Below are 6,409 nucleotides of genomic sequence, written 5' to 3' on the forward strand. Positions count from 1 at the left end.
TATGCGGTTCGAGCCTCAAAGGTGACACATGTCGAAACGAACTTCAATCTTCAATTCTTCCATGATTCTTCAATTTGGGCTCTAGGATGTGAAATCATACAAACCGAGCTGCAACGAATGATTAACTCCAAATAATCACCCAAAAGTTGCGCATAAAAACACATCCCAAAAAATCTTCAATAAAACCAAACCCATTTCGAAAATAAATCATTTTCGAACTTCCAATTGCATCATTTCGTAAGCTTCAAAACTTCAAGATCACTTCGGTCTTCAAATCCGCGTAATATGAAAAATTCAAGTTCGAATTTCCATATAAAACTTCTCCCCCTTTTTATAATCGAAAATTGATTATAAAACTCCCAAGGAAAAAGAACGTGCTCTATTTGGATTTTTTCGTGTCAAAACTCCCCCTTAACATGTGGCATAAACTATGTGCTTCAATCCGGAAAATCCAAATTTTTTTTTTTTGAATTTTTAGCTTCGTTCACGGATCGCCTTTGACAAAATTTCTCAAAATGGGTAGAAATTGTCAATTTCAAAATTCTGCAGTGACCCGGTGCGCCTAAAACAGCAAAATATGCAAAACTCTCCCCCTTTCCCAAAGCTGGGTAGATAGCGTCAATTTGCACAAACTGCAGGGGCTTGAAATGCATTTTCTTCAATTTTCAGCAAAAACAGTCCTTTTTCAAATTTGTGTATGAACCGCCAAACATTCGAAGCCTCAGGGACTATTTTTGAAAATTTTGCCATTTGCGCCAAACATACGAAGAATCCCCAAAATATTCGAAGCTCCAAAAAAATTTCGAATTTGGGTGAAAAGTGTCAAACATTCGAAACTTGAATGAATTGATGAGGTTTGCCAAACATTCAAAATTTCAGGGGCTGAATTCGAAAATTTTGCATTTTGATCAAAATGTCCGAAGCCTTTAGCCAAACATTCGAAGCCTTGCCCCAACATTCGAAGTTAGACCATTTGTGTCACTTTGTTAAAAGAGCAGGGACCCAATTCGAAAATATTTGTTTTCTTCTCCAATTCACCAATTCACGCTTCGTACGTTTTCTTATAAACACTTCGTACGAAAATCGCAGGTACCAAACACACGAAAATTTTTCACCCACCCAAACACACAAAGATTGTTTCTTCTCTCTCCTCTTCGTATGAAAATCGTCTTCCCAAATTTTTTTTTTCGTTCGTTCGTTGCCCAGTTCACCAAACCATCGATTCCCAAATCTTCGAATTTTAATCACCAAATCAACACAGTCGATCATTTGTTCACAAACATAATTTCGTTTGTTCAACATCAACTCAAAAGTAACATCAAATCCCAAATCTTCGAAGAAATCGATCGTTAACCCTTCGTTAGTCATCAATCGTAACCAACAATCAAAATCGATTTCTATTCTCAGATCAACCATTCGCTTTTGACATCCATCCAAACCATGCAAATATTCATTTCCAGTCGATACCAACGAACAAATGAAAATCGACTTTTCAAAACTTAAAAGAAAACGAATTCATCGATTTTACAGTTCGTCCCAACCATCGTTTCCAATCGATTCCAAAACCAGTCATTAAGAAGGCTTTCGTTAACAAGCAATCGGCTCTAAATCATCGTCCATTCGAATCTTGACCCAAAAATCACCGACTCTAAAAAGTTATCCCAAATCGATATTATCGATTTATCACACCAAAGACTCCGATCGATCGACTCCAACATTAACTTTGCTTTTCATTCAAGAATCGTCATCACGTCGTACAACTATCAGTATCCAAAATATCGATTCTTTTCAGTTCTTCCAAAATCATCAACATTAACAAACGTGTTCAATTCCTTCTTTCAAAACAACAAAACCTTCGTTAACAGATCTTTAATCTAACTAAAAATCGACTCCAAAATCTTCACAGATCATCAACCCACAACTACCGATGAGACTGAAGAAATCGACTCAAAATCAAATCAAAGATATTTTGACTCCAACTCAAATTGATTAAATGATTTCATTCACAAACAAACACAAACTCTATCGATCTGTTTGTACATTACCCCAAAATTTTGTTTACAGATGAAATCAATTTCGATGTAAACGATCGAACTCAACCTAATTCAATTTCAATTTCTAGCAATCAAATTCGAAATTGACCCCAAGAGCATTCGATGTGAATGGATAAAGTCGACTATCATCAGTTCAACGTGAATACACTTAAAATTCAATCTCGATTCCAAGCTTAACTTGAATCGAGTTGCAATTTGTTAGATTTTGACTGTATCGGATGCGAACATCATTTGATCAGAAAAGAAAGAAAGATCGATACTCTTTTACACATCAGTTTTGGATCTATTTAATCAATGAACAGTAAAGGACTTGGGTAGATGAACAGTAACCAATAGAGATTGGGCTTAGATCAACGAATATTATCTGAATTTGTCAATATGGGCTTCATGAACAGTAAATTTTGAGATTTTGATTTGCTTGATCTAATCAAAAAATTATTGGATCACACAACGGGGTTTTTCAAGAAAAATTTGATCCAACGAGTCAAACGATCAAAAATCAAGAACGCAACGCATGAATTCAAATATTACGAGAGATCATAGAGAGAGACTCACCAAAATTGTTCAAATTGCGACAATATTAGCCAAACCGAGAATCGTTCTTCAAATATCACCTTGATCTTGAAGACCCGCTCTGATACCAATTGTAGAGACAATGAACATGGTTTGGCATGCGGAATTAAAGTTTGCACAATGAACATGGTGATTTGGGTGTTCAAGAGATGTATTGAATATGTATTGTGTTACAAAAAGGGACATAGATCTACATCTACATAAATAACACACACTCACACACTCACTTTTACATCTCTCAAGCACACCTCTACAAGTGGACAAACCCACCTTATATAGAGGTGTTTACATGTCTCTCTCTCACTCTCACTAACTCATGAGTCTAAAGGCTAAGGCACCACATGCAAGTGGGTCTACACAAGTCAACCCATTACAAAGTCATACATGAAGAACTTTGTACCCCAACATTCTCCCCCTCAAAGTTAGGAATGGATGACCCACTTCAAATCTTCCAAAATCAAGCAACTACGCGGTTCGAGCCTCAAAGGTGACACATGTCGAAACGAACTTCAATCTTCAATTCTTCCATGATTCTTCAATTTGGGCTCTAGGATGTGAAACCATACAAACCGAGCAGCAACGAATGATTAACTCCAAATAATCACCCAAAAGTTGCGCATAAAAACACATCCCAAAAAATCTTCAATAAAACCAAACCCATTTCGAAAATAAATCATTTTCGAACTTCCAATTGCATCATTTCGTAAGCTTCAAAACTTCAAGATCACTTCGGTCTTCAAATCCGCGTAATATGAAAAATTCAAGTTCGAATTTCCATATAAAACTTCTCCCCCTTTTTATAATCGAAAATTGATTATAAAACTCCCAAGGAAAAAGAACGTGCTCTATTTGGAATTTTTCGTGTCAAAACTCCCCCTTAACATGTGGCATAAACTATGTGCTTCAATCCGGAAAATCCAAAAAAAAAATTTGAATTTTTAGCTTCGTTCACGGATCGCGTTTGACAAAATTTCTCAAAAATGGATAGAAATTGTCAATTTCAAAATTCTGCAGTGACCCGGTGCGCCTAAAACAACAAAATATGCAAAACTCTCCCCATTTTCCAAAGCTGGGTAGATAGCGTCAATTTGCACAAACTGCAGGGGCTTGAAATGCATTTTCTTCAATTTTCAGCAAAAACAGTCCTTTTTCAAATTTGTGTATGAACCTCCAAACATTCAAAGCCTCAGGGACTATTTTTTAAAATTCTGCCATTTGCGCCAAACATACGAAGAATCCCCAAAATATTCGAAGCTCCAAAAAAATTTCGAATTTGGGTGAAAAGTGTCAAACATTCGAAACTTGAATGAATTGATGAGGTTTGCCAAACATTCGAAATTTCAGGGGCTGAATTCAAAAAATTTGCATTTTGATCAAAATGTTCGAAGCCTTTAGCCAAACATTCGAAGCCTTGCCCCAACATTCGAAGTTAGACCATTTGTGTCACTTTGTTAAAAGAGCAGGGACCCAATTCGAAAATATTTGTTTTCTTCTCCAATTCACCAATTCACGCTTCGTACGTTTTCTTATAAACACTTCGTACGAAAATCGCAGGTACCAAACACACGAAAATTTTTCACCCACCCAAACACACGAAGATTTTTTCTTCTCTCTCCTCTTCGTATGAAAATCGTCTTCCCAAAAATTTTTTTTTTTTTCGTTCGTTCGTTGCCCAGTTCACCAAACCATCGATTCCCAAATCTTCGAATTTTAATCACCAAATCAACACAGTCGATCATTTGTTCACAAACATAATTTCGTTTGTTCAACATCAACTCAAAAGTAACATCAAATCCCAAATCTTCGAAGAAATCGATCGTTAACCCTTCGTTAGTCGTCAATCGTAACCAACAATCAAAATCGATTTCTATTCTCAGATCAACCATTCGCTTTTGACATCCATCCAAACCATGCGAATATTCATTCCCAGTCGATACCAACGAACAAATGAAAATCGACTTTTCAAAACTTAAAAGAAAACGAATTCATCGATTTTACAGTTCGTCCCAACCATCGTTTCCAATCGATTCCAAAACCAGTCATTAAGAAGGCTTTCATTAACAAGCAATCGACTCTAAATCATCGTCCATTCGAATCTTGACCCAAAAATCACCGACTCTAAAAAGTTATCCCAAATCGATATTATCGATTTATCACACCAAAGACTCCGATCGATCGACTCCAACATTAACTTTGCTTTTCATTCAAGAATCGTCATCACGTCGTACAACTATCAGTATCCAAAATATCGATTTTTTTCAGTTCTTCCAAAATCATCAACATTAACAAACGTGTTCAATTCCTTCTTTCAAAACAACAAAACCTTCGTTAACAGACCTTCAATCTAACTAAAAATCGACTCCAAAATCTTCACAGATCATCAACCCACAACTACCGATGAGACTGAAGAAATCGACTCAAAATCAAATCAAAGATATTTTGACTCCAACTCAAATTGATTAAATGATTTCATTCACAAACAAACACAAACTCTATCGATCTGTTTGTACATTACCCCAAAATTTTGTTTACATATGAAATCAATTTCGATGTAAACGATCGAACTCAACCTAATTCAATTTCAATTTCTAGCAATCAAATTCGAAATTGACCCCAAGAGCATTCGATGTGAATGGATAAAGTCGACTATCATCAGTTCAACGTGAATACACTTAAAATTCAATCTTGATTCCAAGCTTAACTTGAATCGAGTTGCAATTTGTTAGATTTTGACTGTATCGGATGCGAACATCATTTGATCAGAAAAGAAAGAAAGATCGATACTCTTTTACACATCAGTTTTGGATCTATTTAATCAATGAACAGTAAAGGACTTGGGTAGATGAACAGTAACCAATAGAGATTGGGCTTAGATCAACGAATATTATCTGAATTTGTCAATATGGGCTTCATGAACAGTAAATTTTGAGATTTTGATTTTGGTTTGCTTGATCTAATCAAAAAATTATTGGATCACACAACGGGGTTTTTCAAGAAAAATTTGATCCAACGAGTCAAACGATCAAAAATCAAGAACGCAACGCACGAATTCAAATATTACGAGAGATCATAGAGAGAGACTCACCAAAATTGTTCAAATTGCGACAATATTAGCCAAACCGAGAATCGTTCTTCAAATATCACCTTGATCTTGAAGACCCGCTCTGATACCAATTGTAGAGACAATGAACATGGTTTGGCATGCGGAATTAAAGTTTGCACAATGAACATGGTGATTTGGGTGTTCAAGAGATGTATTGAATATGTATTGTGTTACAAAAAGGGACATAGATCTACATCTACATAAATAACACACACTCACACACTCACTTTTACATCTCTCAAGCACACCTCTACAAGTGGACAAACCCACCTTATATAGAGGTGTTTACATGTCTCTCTCTCACTCTCACTAACTCATGAGTCTAAAGGCTAAGGCACCACATGCAAGTGGGTCTACACAAGTCAACCCATTACAAAGTCATACATGAAGAACTTTGTACCCCAACATGCTCTATATTAATCTCCCTCTCCCTCGCCCTCGCAATCATGGAATCCAGTGTCGGGCAGGCGGAGTAGCTGACATGTTCCCGAATGTCAGCTCTCAACATATCATGATAGTGGGTTTTCCGCATCTCCTCATCTCCTGCATACTGAGGCACCAGTAAGGCCCTCTCTCGAAACTTGGCGGTAATCTTGACCACCGTCTCCGTCGTCTGCCTCATATCAAGAAATTCCCTGGCCAGCTGCTGAAGCTCCACAGCCGGCACAAACTCAGCCCT

This window comes from Lactuca virosa, chromosome 2, assembly GCF_052849685.1.
Source record: "Lactuca virosa cultivar CGN04683 chromosome 2, Lactuca_virosa_CGN04683_v6, whole genome shotgun sequence".
Classification (NCBI taxonomy): domain Eukaryota; kingdom Viridiplantae; phylum Streptophyta; class Magnoliopsida; order Asterales; family Asteraceae; genus Lactuca; species Lactuca virosa.